Source organism: Tauraco erythrolophus, chromosome 8, assembly GCF_009769465.1.
Source record: "Tauraco erythrolophus isolate bTauEry1 chromosome 8, bTauEry1.pri, whole genome shotgun sequence".
NCBI classification, from domain to species: domain Eukaryota; kingdom Metazoa; phylum Chordata; class Aves; order Musophagiformes; family Musophagidae; genus Tauraco; species Tauraco erythrolophus.
This window is the reverse complement of record NC_141472.1, coordinates 6,992,687-7,014,153: the sequence shown is the minus strand read 5'-3', so window position 1 is coordinate 7,014,153 and position 21,467 is coordinate 6,992,687. Positions and strand designations below refer to the sequence as shown.

The 21,467-nt window shown below is 52.5% G+C and overlaps 1 protein-coding gene across 1 annotated transcript in view; it reads left to right on the top strand.

Moving 5' to 3' along the window:
* Positions 1-11,738: 11,738 nt before the first annotated feature.
* The window catches only part of ADARB1 (adenosine deaminase RNA specific B1), a 98,750-nt gene continuing 89,021 nt past the window's right edge, over positions 11,739-21,467 (top strand). Inside the window, exon 1 of the mRNA XM_086615665.1 lies at positions 11,739-11,767. The gene's annotated coding sequence lies outside the window, so the exon portion shown is untranslated. The remainder of the gene's footprint in view (positions 11,768-21,467) is intronic.

The following is a 21,467-nucleotide window of genomic DNA, read 5'->3' as shown; positions in this document are numbered from 1 at the left end:
GGAAGTGCATCCCCTCCTGCTCTCCGGGTGGACTCAAAGCTTCCTGATAAATACAGTCTGTAATGGACTACAAAGCCCAGTTGATCCACACTGCTTTGGTTGAACTGGCTTTGTCCGTAAATGCTTCAGGGTCGTGTGTTGGGCTGGCATAGAGAAACCCTGGGCAGTATCATCGTTGCAGGATATAGGCAGGACAGAATTTGTAGACTGTGGTAGTACTTCTTCTGGATGACAGGAGGGTTGTCCTTGGCACCGCCTCCTTCGTACCAACACCAATTTGTGGAGGAGAGGAATGGATGCATGGCAGATTAATTCACTTTCTCCTGAGTCTTGCTGAACCAGTGAAGTGATCCCAGGACTCTGGCAGGGGTACTCTGGCTGTGTGAGTAGTCTGCACTTCGATCCCTAAAACCGACTGTCACCCTGCCTTCCACCCATGCAGTGTAATCCTCTGTCATGGGAATGAAGCCCTCTCTTGGTGTGACTGAGGAGAAACAGCTGGATGTCTGACAGGGATCCTATTTTCCAGACATGCAACTGCTGACTGTGTGTGGTTGTGCTGAGGGGCTGCCATGGGCTCTGTGAGATGACTCCCAAGTTCTCCTCTCCACCAGCTGGCAGCAGTCCCTGAGTCATGTCCTGGTCTGGTGCAACTCCAGCCCTCAGCTGCACTCCTCACCCAGTGCTTGGTGTGTCTGTGGCAGCTGGTGAAGAGCAGCAGGAACGTCAGGAGCATTGGGTCTCTGCTGCGGGATGGTTGCTCTTCTCCGCTTCCTGGCCAGGGCACACCTGGGGCTGGCTTCTTTCTCGTGCATGTCTTCACCACCACTGCTGGTGAAGATGGCCCCAGGAGCACATCAAGCCTTGGACCTCTGTAGTCATCTGGCAGCACGTCTCTAGGTTTGCTATCTGGGGATGAGGAAGTATCTCCCAGCTCACAAAAAGATCTGAACTCCTCACCCTCGCTAACCTCCTGCGTCCCCGGGATGGGCTGTGAGCAGGGGCGGCTGCTCCATGAGCTGAGTCACACCCCAGCCCACAGGAGCAGCTGTCTAGGACCCATCCAGCTGTGAGTCATCCCGGCCGTGGCTGTCCTTGCTGCAGCCCGGGTCCTGGTCACTCCCCTGTGACCTGGAGCACCATCCGGCTCTACCGTGGTCAGCTTCCTGGGGAGCACAGTGGCTCCTGGAAACAGAGATCCTGGGGCACGAGGAAGCCAGATTTTTCCTTTGAGTAGCAAATAGCACTGAACTTCCTTCCTCCATCCCTGTCCCTGTGTCTGCCCAGGGCAGGTTGCCAGAGAGGTGCCTGAGGTGCTCAGCGTGGGGACTGGGCCAGGCAACAGGCTCCTCCGGCCAAGGGTCCAGTCCTCGGCAGTCCTGCTGCAGGGGGCGTGGCTGGCCCGGAGTTCAGGGAGCTCCGCAGGGTTCGAGCTACAGTGACTCCTGCTCTTCCAGCCCAGAAGGGACAGGGGCAAAACTGAACATGGCTGACAGAGCAGAGACCCAGCACTTGTGACCTTCTACCGCTCCTTCCTCTTGCACGCTCCAGCAAGTGCAGCGAGCCCTTTCCCCATGTGGGGTTATTTCTCCCTCCAGGTGCCCTCTTCCCTGGCTGATCCTTGCGTTTCCCACACTTTATGAAGCTGCTTGCACACTCGTACCTGTTTCCTTTGTCCTTTATGTCCAGCACAAGTACAGCTGAAACCAACCCAAGAGAGGTTCCTGCAGATGTAGCACGAGCAGCTGCCGGGGACTTGGGAGAAATACAACTGCATGTGAATTTGAGATGCTTGATGGTTTTGGAAGCAGATGAAATTGGCATCAGCAACTCCTCCTTTCATCCACACGTTGCACAAGAGCGGGGCAAGGTGGATCACCTGATGAAGCCTTTGCTGCTGAGCACAAAGCCACGTGTCCCTGCCCTGAAGCGTGGATTTCACCATAGCCTTTTCACAGCAGCCTTTGTTGCTTTCACTGCCCTTGGCGGCCATCCCACCAGGACGTGCTGTTACCTTGCTATGTCCTGGCCTTTTCCAGAGGGCTCAGGGAGGTGCAGGATGGGTCAGATCCTCAGAGACTCCACCAATACCCTCCTTTGAGAGATGCAGTCCTGCTCCTGCTCTTCACTTCCTGACCTTTAACCAGTTACTAATCCCAGGAGGTCTCTATCTCTTATCCCATGGCAGGTCAGTTTCTTTAAGAGCTTTTGGGCATTCTTTAAGCACTTAAGAGCATTGCCACATGCCATTTGGAAATCCACGTAAAGCCTGATTAATTGGATCACTCTTATCTCCATACTTACATTTCCTTGCAAGGGAAAATCATGTTCTGCAAAATGCTGACTCTTCCCCGATGTGGTAATTACCTGGGCATCTGCTCATTTTGCTGTGAACTGTGGCTTACTTCAGTGTGAGGCTGACTTTGACTTTGTGTTTTCATTTTGATGAGCAATTTATTCATAGAATCATAGAATCGAATCATAGAATCATGGAATGGTTTGGGTTGGAAGAGACCTCAAAGATGATCTCATTCCAACTCCCCTGCCATGGGCAGAGACACCTTCCACTACACCAGGTTGCTCAAAGCCCCATCCAGCCTGGCATTGAACACTTCCAGGGATGGGGCAGCCACAGCTTCTCTTGGCAACCTGTTCCAGTGCCTCACCACCCTCAGTGTAAAAAATTTCTTTCTGGTATCTAATGGAAATCTCCCATCTTTCAGTTTAAAGCCATTGCCCCGTGTCCTGTCACTACACATCCTTGCAAAAAGCCCCTCTCCAGCTTTCTTGTAGCCCCTTCAGGTACAAGAAGGGGCTGTTAGAAAGTCTCCTTGGAGCCTTCTCTTCTCCAGGCTGAACAACCTCAACTCTCTCAGCCTGTCTCCATAGCAGAGGTGCTCCAGCCCTCGGATCATCTTTGTGGCCTCCTCTGGACTTGGAATCCATGTTCTTTTTGTGTTGGGGACCCCAGAGCTGAACGCGGCACTGCAGGGGGGGACTCAGGAGAGCAGAGCAGAGGGGCACTTGACCTGCTACCCACACTGCTTTGGATGCAGCCCAGGATATGATTTCTGGGCTTCCTTCCTGTTCAGCCATTTTCTCTGCAAAAGGTGGCGTTGCCTCCAGGAGCTGCGATTGAGGGTGGAAGCAGCATCAAGACAAGGTGGCACCTGGGGATTTGGCCTGACACACTGGCAGCTTGGCCGGTGGCGGATGCCTGATGTGCAGCTCTCAGCTCCTCCCATTTCTTGAAGCTGCTGGGACATCTCCCCTGGCTCACGCGCAGCAGTGAAGGGAGGGCAGGTGAGCAGTGCTGGGCAGGCCACTGGTTCTGCCACGGATCGGTTGTCAGGGCTGGGCTTCTCACTCCGAGTGTGTGAAAAAGAATTGCCTCCATCCACGAAAAAAAAGAAAAAAAACCAACATATTGAAATAGGTTACACAAGCACAAATTTATGTAACGAAGTTAGAGTTACGGTAAAAAACCTAAATGTTTGACGGTGATAAGATACACAGATGGGAGAAAAATGTGCTATATGCTAAACAAAGTGTTTCCAAAACCATGCAAGAAGAAATGATTGCCTTCAGCTCCCTGAGGCCAGTCCCCTCTGGCACCCGAGCAGCCAGAGTTGCAGCGTGCGGCTCTGTGGTTTCTCCCCGCCTGTTGGGACACAGTGTCAGAGGAGCTTGGTGCCTGGCATCAAGAGCGATGACACCGACAGGGTTCTGTCAGCTGAACAGCCATGTGAGGATTTTCGTGGTGGCTTTTTTTCCTTAACCAAGTCAATTCTTGCCTTACGAAGACGCTGTTAAAACAGAACAAATAAGACACAGAGCCTTGCTGGGAGCGTCGTGAAGATTCAGACCTTTGCATCCCAATGCTCTGGGATTTTTCAGACCACCTGGTTTCAAGTAGGATGCATGAAAATATAATCTAAGGGTTTCTTTCTGCTTTAAACGGTTGGTGTTTGGTGCCAGACCAGGTGTGTTGGTGACCCTATTTGAACTCGCTGTGATTTGCACATGAACTGCTCTCATTACCATACAGCTCGGTGTGGCTTGGCATCTCTGCGAGGGTGGGCAGCCGTGGGTGGTACCGAAGGGGCTGCTGTGCCACCCCGGGATGATGAGGGTGGGTGGCTGCAGTGGGGGGATCTGGACCCCGTGCTTGATGTTCACAAAGCGAGGATTTCTGTGGTTAAATCCAGCGCAGGATCTCTCTGCGACTGAGTGAGCCGGGAGGCAGGGTGCCAGGCATGGCTGGTGGGCACCACAGCCGCGGGGTGGGTCTCTGGTGTTGCCAAGGCCGCCATGGCGGGTTTGCTGTGCAGCGTGGTGAGCCAGCAGGTCCTGCTCGACGGGGACGTGGAGGTTGTCAGCACAAAGCTGATGCTCCTGGAATGGCTGCCTTGATTTCAGTGGCACAAGTAGAAGAGGAAGCAGCCAAGACAAAGAAATATCCTGAACAGGAAGGTGCTGGGAAGGGAACAAATGTCAGGGCCTGGGCAGGTGAAGGCAGATCATGCCAGGATATTCTCCCAGGGGAAGGAGATGGAGGAAGAGAGAACTGCCATGGCGCACGCACCCCTTTGTCCCACGCTCAGCCAACCTGAGAGTACGGACAGACAGATGGCAGAAGGGGCCACAAGGACAGACTGTTCTTGCGCTGAAAACTCGACATGTGTTTAACCGTGTGGTTTGTCCAGCTTTAGCAGGCGTCGGTTGAGGTATCGAGGGATGGAGACCAACATGTGCAAGGGAGGAGGCAAGGAGCAGAGCTGTTCCCTGTGGGATGCTGCTGCTCCCTGCCCTCCAGCTCGGCAGGGAGGAGGGGGCTGCTCAGACCCCTGCCCTGGGGTGAAGCTGGGGGGGAGATCGATGCCTCCCCCGGCTTGTGAGGGCTGCAAGCCTGGACGCGGTGTGATGGGTTTATGAGTGCATCAGCCCTGAGACGTGGCCAGCGACTCCTCGCTGGAAGAGGAGTTGGAATGCTAGGCCAAGGGGACATGACTGTGTTTACAGCTATTTTGGATATGTTTAATCCGAATGTGTTTACAGCTGTCCTGGACACATTTAATCACTGCTCACCAATGTGAAGGTTAATCTAAACACCTTCCACTTCCCTCAGTAAAACAACCACTGCCTGTCTCATGAATCCATTTGCTGGTGGTTTGGGAGTTTAGGGTCATTTGTGCAGATCTGCCTGGTGCAGGCATTGGGCTTGAACCAGGACTTCCCTAGATCCTCGTGATTTAAAAATTGGCCTTACCTTGGTTCATGACCTGCTTTGCAGTGGGACACTGCTGAGACTGCCCGCAAGGGCGTCCTGCACTTTGACTTCTGGTCCTGCCTGCCTGCCGTGACCTACGAGGGACACTTTGACATGGGTGGCACCACGCAGTCCCATGCCCACAGCCACTCAGCCCAGGGGTGTGAGCTTGGGCAGAGGGCAAGGGACAGCTGGAGCCCTTCCTATGCTCTGGCCCCAGGAGGGGTCCCTGACGGTGGGGCGAGGTGATGGCAGCATTGCTGCTGGCATGAAGTTGCGTTGGCCCAGCGTCACCTTTCTACCTACCCCCAGGGATGGAAATCCCTGTCTCTGGGATGTGTCCCCAACCTGGTGCAGGAGCCCCTCCATCTTGGAGCCGTCCTGCTGCCAGCTCTGCCCTCGGACAGCAGCAGGCAGGGCAGCCTGCTTGGGCTGGCAGCCAGCACCCAGTTTGGGTGATCACAGGCACGTTCTGGTCTGGTATCACCATCCTGCCTGCAGACCCAGCCCAGGGTATCATGTAAGCATCAGGGACGCATCTCAGCATCATTCAAGGATCTGCACAAGCAGGTTCCTGCAAGCGGAGCTGCCCAACTGCATTGAATCATGTGCTGGCCTCAGAAATTCATGTTACAGACTGTCTGCAAAGCAGCCGTTTTGTGTGCTGGCACCTGCACGTGCATAAGATCAGTCACACGTAAACAAGGTGGTGGGCACACAGGCACACGTGTGGCATGAAGCAGGAGCTGGGTCTCGGTAACCCACACCAATTGTGCAACAATTTGATATCTCAGCTGCATGGAAACATCAGCAAGTGAGCCTGGGCAGCGGGGCGAGTGTGCGGAGTGAGGAAGGCAGTGACGATTTTTAGGAGAGAGTTAAAGACGTGCTCTGCAGTGATTTCTGCTCAGAAATACACAGCTAATGCCTGCGAGCTTGCCCGGCGCAGGGGCAGGCTCAGCACTGCGGTGGGGAGGGGTCTGGGGCCGTGGCAGGCTCCACATGGGTGGATGGACAGGCAAATAGGTGGGTGCTTTGCAGGGTGCCCGGGGGCTTGGGCAGGAGGGGTGAGACGTGGCGGAGGTGCAGGGAGCTGGTGATGTGCCCAGGCACTGCAGTGGGGAGCTGCAGACCACAGCGCTTCCCCCAGCCCTGTCTCCTTGCTAAGAAAGGTTGGTACTGGAAGGCAGTTAGTCTCGGAGGAGGCAACTGTGCTTCCCAGGTGTGTTCTGGCAGACAGCCACCAGCCCAGTGAGGATGCTGTAGTCTTTCCATAGGACAGGCAGCTTGCCACCCTCTGCAAGGTCTGGGTTAAGCATCCCCCCTCCTTTTTGTAGTGTTGCTTTGGAAGCAGGTTCCCCAGGCTTGGCTGCTGCTCCACAAAGGATCATATGGCACCAGCAGGTGGAAACTACCAAGCCTGGATCTGCTGCCAGGGCTTTCTGGGGATGCAGTTTCTGGTGGGTTAGTGGCATGGGATGGAGGAGGAGACGGGTCCAGCAGTGCATCCACCATGTTCCTCAGGTGAAGGCAAGGACTCTAAAAGCAGGTCTGGATGAACCAGCATCCTGGGTGCAAGGTGTGACTCCAGTGTTGTGAATGTGGGATGGAAACTGTGTTGCAAGAGCTCTACGCTGGGACAACAAAACCAGGCACCTTCAGTGCCTGCCCTGAAGGTTGGTGGGGTCCTGAAACATGGGTCCTTCACCTTGGACTTCGCTCGCTAGGTCAGAGCTTGAAGACAAGTAACCTGCAGAAGATGCCAGCATGTGATGTGGAGGGCACACACTAAAAAGCAGCAGGAAGTTTCAGCTGGGGGTCAGATGTGTCAGCGAGGCAAGATTTCAAGACAAAATTCCCTGAAATGACAGGCGGCACTTCTGGGAAGAGTTGGTTGTTTCCGAAATCTGTGGCTCTGGCAAGCCCACAGTCATCTCAGTTTTTGAAACCTCCAGCGCTGCGCAAGCCTCACCGGTGACACTGGCCGGCACATTAGCCATGGCTGGGGAATGCTGTGGGAGCACCGGACCACGCAGGAGCCATGTGCTCAGTGAGCCCCAAGACGTGTCCTGGGGTGTGAGGTCCCCAAGGAGTGAGGCCAGCTGGCAAATCAAGCTGCCCCAGGGTGGAAAACCATTTCAGAGCATGGAAACTGTAAAGCTGCTTTTGGCTTGTGGCATTCAAAAATGTGCTGTGCTTGGTTTTACAAGCAACAGCCGAGTATTTCCAACTTCCCAGGACTTTGATGAAAAAGCCGTTGTTAAAAAGCCATTCATTTATTACAGTAGGTTTACAGAAAAGAAACCAAGAAAAAAAAAGATTTGGATGAAAATTAGGAAGGAAAAGAGCAAATGATTTGGAAAAATGTGATGTTCCATAAGCACCAGCGACTGTGTTGCAGTGTCACAGCTTGGCAAGGGCCAGGAGCTCTTTTTGTCCCTGCAGCGGCAGGGAACTGGGCTCATCCGCAGTGGAGTCGGGCTGGCCATTGAGCAGGACGAGGACCCTGGGGACACACTGTGCCTCTCACCCCGCACTTGCCCCCGCACTGTCTCCCCAACGTGAGCCCTCGCTGGGGCCCTGGCAGTGACTTTCCTCTCTCAGACACAGGGCTGGAGCTGGCAGAGACCCCCCTCCTTGTCCCTCGGACACCGGAGGGGCCAAAGGGGACATCCCTGGGTTTGTTTCTGGCTGTCCTGCGAGGGGGACATTCAGATGTCCATGGGGGACACAGCTGTCCCAAGGGCCAGCACCTCCCCCGTCTCTTCCCATCCTGTGGGGGGAGTGGTTGCTCTGCCGAGTGCTGTGATCTTCATCATCATCAGTGGTACCAGTCGAGGTAATTAATTCTCAGCCTTGCCCACCGGCTCCTGCCTTTGTAGCAGTTTCCCCAGCGTCCTGGCAGGACACAACTGCTTTGGCCCATGACACAGAGGTGGAATTGAGGAACGTGATTTTGTTCTTGCTGGTTTCACTGCTGATCATAAGGAGGGGGGGGAAAAGTAGTAACTAGTGTTAAAATCCTTGAGCCAAATATAAAATATGATAAGGAAACATGGACAGACGTTCCTGGAGGCGAAGGCTTCGCCAGCCAAGAGCTGCCCACCCACAGGTGCTGCCACTCCCGAGCAGGGCAGAGGTGGAGGATTGTCTCTGTGAAGGAGGAAGTATAAAAATAGATCATTGTTTCCAGCACAGGCTTTGGTGCTGGTCCTCTTCCGCCTCCCTGCAAGCGTGTGTATGGATCCTGACCCCGCCAGGAAAAAACGGGGAGAGGGAAGAAGCCACATGCGTGTGGAGCAGCTGCCTGGTGCTGTGCCTGGAGCCCACACTGGGCACTGAAGGAGCGCGATGCGATACGGTAATATGGGTGCCACCACCGAAGCGCTCTAGAGAAATAGGTAAGAAAGCATGCCGAGCCCTCAGCACGAGATTTGAACAATACCCCCGTGGTTGATGCAGCAAGACGTATCATTTTTGTCTGATTGATTTCTGCATGAGGCCCCTGTGATGGCTGGGCACACCTCGCCCTGGGAGGGGACCAGAATCTCTTCCCACCGGCGGTTCTTCCCACTGGCACATCCATGAGTTGAAGCCTTAGAAAATTACGTGTTTTTTAAATATCCCCTTTAAATTTCTTTAAATGCCCCCTCCTTTTGGATCCTAATTATTTCAATGAAGTTTTCTTTTTCTGGTGGCCGGCAAGCTGGGTGCCACCTGTGGGTCTGTGGGCAGCTGCAGGAGGATCAATGTCAGGAATGGTCTTCCAGGAGGGGCCCTGCAGGCAAGGTCCCACCTCACTTCATGTCATCTTGGATTCAGCATTGGCTGTTGCAGTTCTGGACATTCCTCTCCTCCGTGCAAAGGCTTCTGGGATCTCCTCATGTCTTGGTGTCAACAGCAGCTGGCTTTGAGCTCCATCCATGGCCAGACTTTGTGTTGGGTGAGGAAACCTGTCTCTGCTTTGGTGAGGAGGCAGGCTTGCAGAAGTGCTCCATCTCCCCTCAGTACCTCTGGTACTTTCCGTATCTTTGCTCTGCTTTGACTCACTGTGCAGAGTCCTGGGGCTGGTGCACTCCATGGCCACGTGTCCCATTGCTCACCTGGAGGAAGCTTCTTCTGAAGATGTTCCCAGCATATATTCTATATTTCACTGACTTTACACTTAACACCTTGCTCTTCTCACCAGAAATACCGGAGTGCAGAACAACCATTACCTTTTTACCATGAAGAGGACAACTGTGCTTCCTGGACATCCTAGAAGTGCCTCACGACATTAATTGCAGGGCTGGCATGGGTGTTCATGGCGGTGCAGCTGAATCCGCCAGCTTGCCCTTTGCTTCTGGGCAGCTTCTGGGCATGAAGCTGATGCTTTTTGGGTCCACCTCCACCCTGAGATCTCCCATCATGTGCAGCTGGGACTGGGGGTGTCCACTGTCCCCCCTCTATGTGTGATGGATGATTGCTCTGTCACTGGGCTCTGGAAACTGTGCTCCAGGCAAAAAGGCTGCAGTATATAGTGTTTATGTGGCTTCTTAGATGGAAAAATATTACCCGAGGGCAAATTAAATAAGCTGATGGCTTATTTAATAGCTTCTTGTGTTCATTCAGTAACCTCAAAGGCACAGAAAACTGGGAAAGTAAGATTTCTGCTTGACCAGTTGATGTCTGTGGTCAGCTATGGCCAGGAATTAGATTTTGGGAAACGATGAAGTGCTCTGAAGGACAGAAGAGAAGAGCGATAATGGGCTGCAAGCCTGAGAAGCCACGAAATCTGGGAAGAGTGAGACCAGCACAGTGTCCTGTTGTGTCCCCCTGCATCCCACGGGCTGAGCTTCTTTTGAGACCTGCAGATGTCGAGCAAAATGCAAGTCATTGCTCAGAAACCTGCTCCTCAAAGTGACTGTGTGCCTTCCCTCCAAGCCTGCCGTCATAGGCAGACCGTGCGAGAGCCAGGTTTTCAAGTAATTATTTAAACCTTTCAGATCCCCTGTTCTGCAAGAGGTGGAAGCCATAATTTACATAATGAGCCATGAGATACACACGGTAGAAGCACAGACGAACTTTGCTGCTGGTGTTTGAGTGGAGAATCACTCATTGTTTTCTGGAAAACACTGTTTGGCCTTCTCACCTGGGCATGGTGGGATGTACTTCGACACGGACATTGCATCTGAGATGATTTTGGAAACACAGAGGCTCAGTCTTGGGGCCCTGCTGGCTCCAAGGCCAGTTGCAAGTCCTTGGGATTAGGCATGTACGACATGGGGACTTGTTTTTTTTTTTCTTCTTTTGAACCAACATCAGCCTCTTGACCGAAAGTGACTTTGTTGAAAAATAAAATGAAGGCATTTGGGTCTAAAAGGCAAACGCAGTCAAAGGGAAAGGAGCTCCTTGGCAGCTTACAGGCTCCTGGCAGTGATGAACATCTCTGAGCAGCATCTGGGTGTCCCCAACCACAGGTGCTGCCATAAGCTGGGCATCGCGTGCGTGACACAGAGTCCCTGTAGGACTGTTTTTACACCGCAAAGTCCTTTTCCACGCGCTAAAGGCATTTGAACGACTTAAACTGTATTTTGTTTTCCGCTTTCCTAAAAATGTGTTTGCTGCAGGGCTCCTACTCGCAGCCGTCCCTGTGCACTCGGTGGAAGCCAGTTTGATCTCTGCAGGCTGCCCGGGCCATGCGGGAGGGACACTGGGTGGCCCCCCGACCCAGACCAGTTGTCGTCCCCGTCACCGACCCACGCGGAGGCTGGTCCCAGCACCCATCGTGCTGCACCGGGTGATGCAGGCGCCCACCCCACGGAGCCCGTTCTGCTGTCACATGCCAGGTGAGGCCTGGCTTGGCCCTGCTGAGCCCTGCCGGCCCGGCCCGGCCCGCGGCCGCCCGGGAGCAGCGGGGCGCGGGCAGCCCTGGTGCCCGCGGCCGGCCCCCGGGCCCGGCCCCCGCCACACTGCGCTAAACGGGGCGCGGCCCCGCCCCAGGCCCCGCCCCCAACCCCGCCCCGCCGCTCTCGCCCCGCCCCTTCCCGCGCGGCGCCGCAGCGCCCCCTCGCCCCGCCCCCTGCCCCGCCCCGCCGCTCTCGCCCAATCAGCGCCGTCCCTGTCCCCTTTCCCCCCCTCCCCCCGCCTCCCCCGGCGCAGCCGGTCCCGCCTCGCTCCCGTTTGTCGTCCCCCGGCGCGCGCCCGCCCCCGCGCGCGGCGGCTCCCCGCTCGCGCGCCCCCCCTCGTGCCCCGCCCCTCCCGGGGCCCGCCAATGGGAATGACGGCGCTGCCCCGGCCCCACCCCACGCGCGGGGCTCGCGCCGCTGGCGGGCCAGGCGCGGCCTGCACGTCGGCGGGGGCGCGCGCGGCCGGTCGCCCCGGTCGCGCGCAGGCGCGCACGGGAGCCGGTGTCGGCGGCGGCGGCGGCGCAGCGGGGGCCGCCGCTCCACTCGGCCGGGGCTGCGGATGGCGGAGCGGCGGCGGCGGGGCCAGGGCAGCGGCGCGGCGCCGGGGAAGGTGAGGTTCGGGTGCGGCGGCGGAGAGAGCGCCCCGCGGGACCTGTCCAGGTCCTGACGCGGCGGCAGGTGCCGGCGGCGGCGGGCCTGGCGGCCCCGCACCTGTTGAGCGCGGTGGGGCGAGTCGGGGCGGAGGTGTCGGCCGCCGGCGTGGCGGGGTGCGGTGCGGAGCCCGGCCGTGCCCGGCGGCGGGGCGGGGGCGGGCTCCCGGGCGGCCTTACCCGGCCAGGGGCCGCGGTGGCGGCAGCGAAGCCATTTTGAGGGGGTGGCGGCGCGGCGGGAAGTTTGGCCCCGGTCGCCTGCCCCGGGGGAGCCACTCGGCGGAGCCGGCCGCCGAGCCCGGCGCTTTTTCCTGCCTCCCCGGGGACGTGGCAGCGGCGGGCACCGGGCTACCTGCTCTGCCTGGTGTTCCGCCGCCCGGGAGCCCGCTGCTGGCAGGGAAGGTGAGCGCGGCGGTCGCGGTGGCCTCGCCACCCTCCCCTCCCCTTCCCCGGCCGCCGCCCGGACACCCGGGGCCGGTACGCTCTCTCTGGAGGCGCCGGGGTGGCCGCCTCCCCTCGACACCCGCTGCCCGCCCTCTGCAGCGGGGAAGGCGGGCGCGTCCTTGCGAGAGGAGCTCGGGCGTGAAATGCGGGTTCACCTCCCGGCGTCCCTCTTTCCTGGCCGGTTAAACCACCCTGGAAGCCCGTTTTTCCGTGTGCCGTCTGCGGCTTTTGCCCCTGGTGGGTTTGAGTTTCGTGGTTCCTCCTGGGTTTGGTTGGATTTAGGCTGTGCCGGAGCAAAACTGTGGCCACAATATCTGTTATTGTGCAAAAAGTCTGATTTGCTGAAAAAAAAGCGTTCGTGTGCGTTTTTAGAAATCGAGACGCGTCGGGTTCCACTGAAGAGTGCCCGTCTGGCTGAGGAGCGGCTGCTGGGCTGCTCCAGCCCCGCTCTCCACCCGCGTCCACGCCGTGTAGCTCCCAAAACTCGGGGTGAGGGAGCGCTGGGGGTGCCTGGCTGGAGAGCAGGCTGCGAAGCAGTCGGGGCTCCGGGCTCAGTTTGGTGAAACCCCAGAATAGACCGACTGGCCAGGCTGGTCGTTAGAAACATGCTTGGCCTGGGCTTTTATTTAGTTCTTTGGGCAGACATGTTTGCATACAGGAGCCTAACCTCTTCCCCCCCGCCCCCCATCTCCAGTAGGTTCTTTCAAGCAGCAGCAAACCGCAGTTGATGTTTCTACATTGCGCCGTATCCGATTTGAGTCCTGGGGCTCTGAGCATGGTGGTGCTGCTCAAGGGCTTTCGCCACTGTTTGTAGCACGCTTATTCCTTGGGGAATCTTTTTTGGTGGTAAATCAAAACTTCCTGGGTTTTGTAGCGTAAACAAGACTATTGCCGTCTTTTTTTTTTTTTTTGTCATGCAGAAGCGGTGATGAGCTTGCCTCGGCTGTTGGACTCACATGGACATGCCACTTGCTCTGTGAGTTGTCTGTCACTGGCGTTCTAGCGTCGCGCAAGTTGCAGCGTTGTTCTCTGAGCTGTTATGCTCAAGAGTGGCAGCAGGCCAATCTACAAGGCGCAGAAGATGTTTAGAATAATTAGTGATGGAATACCCTTTTAAAATAATTGTTTGGGTTTATCTAGCACTCAACCGTAGTGGTATCTACCTCTAAAAATAGGCAGGCCTCCTGTGTAATGAGTCTCGTAGTATAAACAGTCATGTCTTGAATGACTCTTGTTACTTTTAAGATGTCTAAGGTAGATGCTTTTGGGTGTTTTGCCAAATCCTGTGTCTGTTTGACTTTTTTTTTTCTGCAGTGAATAATGTGGTTCTTGGCCCTTATGATGTGTAGTTGTGCGATAAGCAGAGGAAAAGCTCAGTAACCCTCGCTGTTCGGGGCCGACACAGCAGGACAGAAGGCTTCTCACTGCTCCTCTGGCAGCCCAAGGTTGAGCAGTCTTGTCTCTTCCACAAAATTCCTGTTCTGTGTGCTGCCACATTTGCAGAAATGTGGCCAGCAGTTAACTTTGACAGGTGACTGTGCATCGCTTTTGCTTTGAGGCACTGTCCTCAGTGAATTAAACGCAGAGCTGCGTCGACTAGTGTTTGTCTGTGCTGGCAAGTCCACGATTTTCGTGTAAAGAGGAGAGAGCAGGTCAGACATGATCGTGGTTGTGCTGCTTGTGCCAGTGTGCTTGCCCTGCACTGGGCCTTTTGTCGCAGCGCTTGGCTTCACCAAACTGGCGTCCTAGGATGGCCTCCCTGAGCTTCGCCAAGCCGGCCTCCTAGGATGGCCTCCCTGAGCTTGCCGAGGCGCAGCGGCGTGAACGTGCAATTCTTGCTTTCTGTAGTTAACAAAAAGGATTGCGCGAGGAATTTTCTCACGTTTTGCTGTATGGTTTATCGGAGTGTAACAGATGAGCCGTGGCCCTAACCCCTCATACACATGTGCTTTTTGAAGTTTCTTCTCAGCAGCCAGCATGCTGGCCAAGGCTTCTCTGGTGTGGCTGGTCTGTGAAAGCACCGGCCCCTCAGCTCAACGGAGGCCAGCCAGCTTTTTCAGCAGGAGGAGAATTTGCTTTATGAAGGCTGATTTTCTGAGAAGGTACTGTAGGACATTGTGCTGTGTTTGAAGGGGGAGGCATCTCATAGCTTTGCTCATGCCGCGCTCACGGGCCTCTGGCCGTTTTTTATATTTGCGCCCGACTTATTCATATTTATCTGCTCCGATGGAAGTTTAGTTCCCTTTCATGGACTGTGTGTGGTTCAGGGGTGGAAGTGCAGTGCTGTAGGCTTTCAGCAGCAGGCCGCTTGCTTGCTATGAGCGTGTAAGTCTTTTAGAGTACTTTTGTCTCGTTTATTATAAGCAAATGGGGCTTTTTTCTCTTTTTAAAAGCCTAATGTGTTTCGACTTGAGTGGGTAAAACCTTCTGAATGGCTGGGCTTATTAGCTCAGACAGGGCATCATCGCAGTTTGGGACTGCAGTCAGGTCAGGCTCTGCTGCCCTCCAGCAAACTCGTCTCTGCACTCTGTGTGCTCCACATCGATGCCTTCGGTTGCTCAGTCACCTGTCAGAGATCCTGCGTGGGAACTAAGGGTTCCTGTTAAGCAGGGTGGTGCCAAAGGCTTGTTTTGGAGAGCTGTGGGACAGACCAGAAACATGCCTTCTAAGGAACGAGGCATCGATGTTTTTGGAACGTCATCTGTGACTTGAGGAACTTTTGGGGATGGCTGTGGCAGGTGTGCCCGGGTGAGAAACGTTTTGGTGGCTGCGTTAGTGCTTCTGTGTGCCAGGATGGTTTCAGGTGAGGCTGAAAGAAGCGGTCCCCAGGTGCTAGCAGCGAGCGTGGCGTGTCAGATTTGAAATTTGGCTCTTGCATTTGAAGTTGGTTCAGTGGGTGCAGGACCCTGACACATCAGGTGAGAATCTGCATCTAAGGATGTGGTCTCATGCAGAGAGAAACACGTAGCACTTGCTGTTTCTGCAGACTCTGAGACCAGTAAGTGCTTGGCACCTTTGAAACTCAGGCCATCCAGCTGCAGTACTATGGATTTCAGTTTAAGTTTAAGTACCGAAGATTAAAACTGTGGTTTGGGACCGTATTTATCAGTAGAAGCTGTTATTTATGTACCTTGGTTTTAAAGGAAATACCTTTGTAGTATAAATGTTGTGACCAAGAAAAAAAAGAAAAAAGCGTGGTGAATTGGTTATGTAAGCAAATGAAATGACGTTTTAAAGCAACTTTCTTTCCCGTTTGCATACAATATGGTTATTTTTTGTTCCTTCCTACCGTTTAACAACAGCATGCATTTTTTCAGTCCTTTTAGTGAATGTCTTTTGCGTGAGAAATATTTGTTTTCGCGATTTGAATCCTTGAAGAGGCCATCGGCAGGCACTGGGAGCTGGCAGGAGCCAGCTGTGAGAAAGCAGCAGCACATCTGTGCATTTAAAAAATAGTGAAGAAAAAAAAAAACCCCACGTAACAGCTAATTACTCTGAGAGCTGAGCTTCTCTCAGCGTGATGCCCTGGACAGCCATCCTCTCAAGAATATCTGGTTGCAAAGGGAATTGGGATCATTTTTACATTGTCTGCCTCCGGGTCAGCTGCAGCGTTTGTCTGTCACCGTGCGAAGGGAATTCGGCTCCTCCACAAAAGCCATGCTGGTTTTACCTGGAGCCTCCTTCGCCAGTGGGGAGCATGAGGCTGAGTCAGTGCTGGCTGCGAGGGCTGTGACTCAGTGCCGTCCCCTCGGACACGCATCCATTCTGCCGGCAGAGCCAGGGAAGAGCCTGAGTACAGGAGTGTCCTCTGTGGGTATCTGCTGGTTGGAGGGATCTGGGAATGTTGGGCTGCTTTCAGTAATTATGTGTTTGTTGGGGGAAGGTGGTCATTACTGAGCTTTTATAAGCCATACCAAGCATCTGTGGAAGTGCCAGGGAGCTCAGAGGCCAGACGCTGCTTTCTTTTGTACTTGATAGCATGTCGTTATGGTTTTATATCTTTGGGAGAGTTGTGGTTTTTTAATTTCATTTATTTTTTTTTTTTTTTTTTTTTATTATTTATGTGCTTGAAGAAGAACGGAGCTTTGTTTTTCCTTGGGGAGAAATCTCTTCCCTGATGCTGTAGGTTTAGGTTTCTTTGTGTTTCTGTCTCTTAAAATGAGGATGCTGTCCATGCTTTTAAATCAGGATTGCCTCATGAAGAAATGTTTTTATCAGGAACTCCTGCCACCCCTGTATGTTTCTGAGCTTGATTTCCCTTTGTATAAGCATCACACTGTCAGTGCCTTTGGATGAATTTGGTCTACACATTGAAAAGTCCATGAGATTTGACAAGAGGGTAGAGATGTCAAAGGAAAGTGCCGAAAAGTTGTGTGAGGACAAGAATCCACACGGAGGAAATTCTCAAAGTAGTGCTCCACTGGAAGAAAAGCTCTTGGCTGAGCGCAAATATATTATTAGACATCAGAGGATCTTTGTGGTACGGAAACAAACAGGAAATTGAGTTCTGTAAGTAGTTCCAGTAGAAGCTAAGTATCCTTATTTTCCTTTGTGAAAGTGGTGAGGAGTGATCTGACCAGGGATCTTGCGTTGTCATAGGTGATAGAAGAAAACAAAAGATTTTGGATACTGTCCTTCACCCTGCCCCTTGGGCCTGAAGGGAGAGGGAGATGAGTGAAGATTATAAATTTAACTGTAAAGGCTTTTGCAATTGTCTGGGAAAATGTCCTTTTATAGGTGCCATGTAACCGCTGGGGTCAGGATTTTTCTGTGCAGAGTGCTTTTGGCAGAGATGCAGAAGGAAGGTCTGCTCGGGGGACTGAAGAGTGTCACCTTTTTTGTGTTCGCACCAGTACGAATTGAAGATATTTACACTGATGTTCTTTCCATTTCAGTTTCTGAAGCTTTTCCTTTGTGAGACATACTCAAACAGGATATTTTTTTTTTTTTTAGTTTAGTTTTTATTTTAAAGAGATTCTAACAGAATGGAGCTCTGGGACCAGTATCTTCAGTCAACTATCCTGAGTATTCTCATTCAGAGAAAACATGGAAGGAATATACCGTATTTGGAACTTAAAGGGAAGTAGAAATGTTCCTCATTTGGTGATGAGTTTGGCTCTGCACATCAGGTTGTACTTTCTGACTGCCACGCTGTCTGTTGCTTTTGTTACTGTAGTACTTTAGGTCGCATAAACAATTTTGTGATGGGCCTTTGGTAATGTTAGCCTTGAGGACTGTGCCGATGCCAACTTATCGTTGTTCCGAACTCTACGTGTGCTAGCATTCTTAATTTCCCAATGACTCTTCCTCCTCCTTGCTGCTCTTAGTTTTGTCACATCAGCTCTGGGAAGAGATGAACTGTTTAGAATTGGATCAAAAAGAGAACAAGCAAGTATGGAAAATATTAGTTTCTTTAATTTGTCAGATGTAGCATGCGAAAATGAAGTTTTTTACAAAGGGATTGTGAGGTAGCCTCAACTAGAAGTATTTTTTCTCATTTAATCTGTTTAAATTTTGAGATTTGCAGAGATAATTAGTACCTGTCTCTTCCATTCTGAAGGGCTTCTGCTGAAAGCGTTCAGTGCATCTAAAATGAGGTCGGTTTTTATTTAGATTGATTTACTCAGTTCTTCATCTTTATTAAAAAATGAGTCTTTAAGTTTAAACTTTCATTGGCTTTTTCCTTGCTTAATTATACTCTTAATGTTTGGGCACAGTCTCCAGGGAAACAGAGGGGGAAAAAAAATCTTTGACTTCTTTCTTTAGATGCAGATTTTATAAAACTTTGTTTATAAAGCCCGTTCTGAATCAAAGTGAGTTTTAATTTTTCACCTAAAATACTGAGCGTAGGTATTGAGTACTTAATAATAATACTAAAAAAGAGCTTATATGACTTCCAGTAAGAGCATAGTAGGATTTTTAATTCAAAAGCATGACCAGCCCTATGTTTTCATTAATAAATTTAGCACATGCATGCAGATTAGCTGGAAAATTAATGTGAACAGCCCTAGCAGAAGACTCCAGCTAGGAATAATATAAACACCAAGGTATGGACCGTAAATCAGGAAATTTGTGCAGCAGAAATTACCGGGGAGTTGGGAGAGTGTTGAAGGAGAGGATCTCTACAGCCTCGCTCTGTTCTTGCAGCAGCTGCTGAGGGAAGAGTTTAGCCTTGAGGGTGATGGAGCCTTGGTGTGGTTCAGCCTGGATGCTACTAGGAGGGTAGTAAGGAAAAAGTGTATACAGCTCAAAACCAGACAAGATAACTCGTTTTGACACTGCTTTTGTTGTTAGACTCGCCGTGCTTTTCACATCTGAAGACAGAGGATCAGTGCTGGTATAGCTAAGTCTCTGAAAAATGAGAAGAATGAACATAAGCCCATGGCTGAACTGTGCTTTGTTTGTGAGAAACTTGCAATAAAGTTTCATGAGGGAACCAGGTTTTACATCCCTCCACCACTGCCCAAGTTTTAAAGCTCACTTTTGACGCACACGTGTAGCTCACACTGAGAGACCAAAGGAGGAGGAGATAACTTCTCTTTTGTCACTTTTTAAAATCCTGATAGCCTTTGGTCAATGTTGTGGTTTTAGGCTGATCCAGCAACTAAACTCCACGCAGCTGCTCTCTCACTCCAGTAAAGTGAGAGAGGAGAAAAATATAATAAAAGGACTGAGGGTCAAGACAAGAACAGAGGGAGCACCCACCAACCATGGCCCCGGGCAAAACAGACTCAGCTTTCTTAAAGCAAAACAATTTATTAACAGTTACTTAAAGAATAAAGACAAGCAAAACCAGTTACTTAAAAGAATAAAAAGAAAACAAGGCCGGATCTTAAAACAACACCTCTCCACCCCCCTTTCCTTTTCTTCCCGACTCTACCTCCTCCCCCCAGCGGTGCAGGGGGGGCAGGGAATGGGGGAGTGCAGGTCAGTTCTTTCCATGTTGTTACTGCTGCTCCTCTTCTAAAGGAGGAGGAATCCTTACACTATTTTCCCTTGTTCCAGTGGATCCCCTACTCATGAGGAAAATCCACAAACCTTTCCAGCGTGAGTCCTACCTGCAGGATGCAATCCTTCCCCAACAGATTGCTCCGGTGCGGGCTTTACCACAGTCTGGTATTCTTAGAGAGTTGTAGCCACTCACTCTGGCGTGGCTTGTCATATAGACCTTAAATGCGTCTCTACCTGTGCCCATAATTCACAATAGTCCTTGGGCTCAGGCATCCCCTTTAAACAAAACACCTCCCCACCGACAGGGGGGGTCATCCCACAGAATTCTAGATGCGTACCATCCTCAGGCTCAGGCATCTCTTCTCGATGTGGGTTTTCCACGGGCTGCGAGTTGGTCTCTGCTCCCCCGGGACCGCCTTTGGCTGCAAGGGAACCGCCTGCCATCTTGCCACTGCTGGCAAGGGAAACTCAGCTCCGGGACACCTCATCCCTTTCCATCTGCACTGACCTGGTGTCAGTGTGGCCGTTTCTCTTATATCTCAGTCCTCTCTGGGTGAACTCGGCCCAGTGGGCACCCTGGGAGCGGGGCTCTCCCCGAGTTCCCCAAGCGGCTCCGCCACCGCCATCCTCAGTGGGTGGCACCGGCCCGGCCTGGGCGCCGGGGAGCAGGGGCAGTGCCCCCCCTCTCCTCTCTCCTGGGCACAGGCACACACCTTTCCGGTTCTTTTGTCCCAACTTAAATAGGGCAATTCGCAGAGGCGCCGATTGGCTCAAGCCCTGAAGGGGATGGGAGTCCGATCTGGTGGCCAGCTCCTGCCACCAGAACCTCCCCCCCCCACATCAAACCATGACAGTCAAGCTTACACTCTGGGAAGAACTTTTTAGCAGGCGTGTTTTTTGTGTTTCCCACACTACAGAAATTAGCAAGGGGTTTTATGTAGGGTGAGATCTCCTTCATGATAGCATTTTAATCTGTGTGAGAAATAGCATTGTTTCCTTGCTTAGATTTTGGTAGTTTTGGTAGCTGAACCTTTTAATCTGGTTGAATGCCACCTTTTGGACACTGACTCCTTGGAAGTTTGCAGCCCCTTGAACCTGTTGCCTGTGGAGCCTGCATAAAGTCTGGGTGCTGTTTCGAAGGTGTGGAGCTCCAGGCAACTGTGAATTATGGCCATATTCCACGTTAAACCAAAGTCATCTGTTCCAGCTAGGCTAAAACACGTACCTGTTTTTTTTCTCTTTAAGCTTTTCAAAGCAACTGTGAGGCACTACACTTCCATTATCTCAGCTGCGTTGGCTTTGATGTCTTCTCTGGAGCTGCAGCCCCTCTCTTGGTTAGAAGCGCTCTTACAGCCAGCGAAGTCATCGTTCAAGTGCTGAGAGCAGATGTGCTTTCCTGGGATTTAATGTGTGTTATACAGACATTCTTGTAGTTGTATTTTTACAGATGCTTTTTATCTCCTGCTGCTTACCAGTGCCAAGCAGGATTCTGCAGTTTGGTGCCATGTGATGCTGTGTTTTGGTAACAAAGTGGAGCTGGAAGTTAATGCGTAACTCAAACCAGTGATTCTGGCAGTTGTGTGTTGGGTGTGTATGCCAGCGTTTTAATTCCCATCAGGAGCGTGCTTTTGACAGTCTCCTGCTTGTCTCCACCTCCGTGCTTCAGTTCGCACAGGGGAGCGTGTGCCTGGGCTCCCTTTGGAGGACGGAGAGCGCAGACATGAGCTATAGGGACACATCTGCCACTAGGAAGTTTGGGATTGGATTGTGCCTCAGTCGCTAATAAGCATTCCGACTTTGATTAATCAGAAGCTAATTTGGGACCCTTGGCTGAGTTAGCAGCTCTTAAGAACGTGAAACAAAGTACAGCTGACTCCAGCAAAAGCAGGAAGGTCTGCTTGGGAGCGCATGTGCCTGTGCTTCTGACAAAGTACGGGCAAAGGGCCAAAGTCTCCCGGAGTAAAGAGCTTTCAGGAAAACACAGAAAATCCACTCGCAACTCTGTAGCCTACCTTACATGCTCGGACCAGTGGGAGCTTGAGCTCTTTTGCTTCCCCTCTGTATCACGAGGCCTGTCAAGTCCTTCCATTGAGGCAAAGCCTGCCAAGTCTGATTTTTCCTATGTCTTTGAACCTCTTTGCAAAAAATCTGGGAATTTACGTTAAACCTGGCTCTGCTGTTTTCCATGGTGGTGATAACGAGTTGGAAATACTTCCCGGCTGTGCAAAGGGTGCGTTAGACTGAAAGCCTTTGGGTAATTTATCC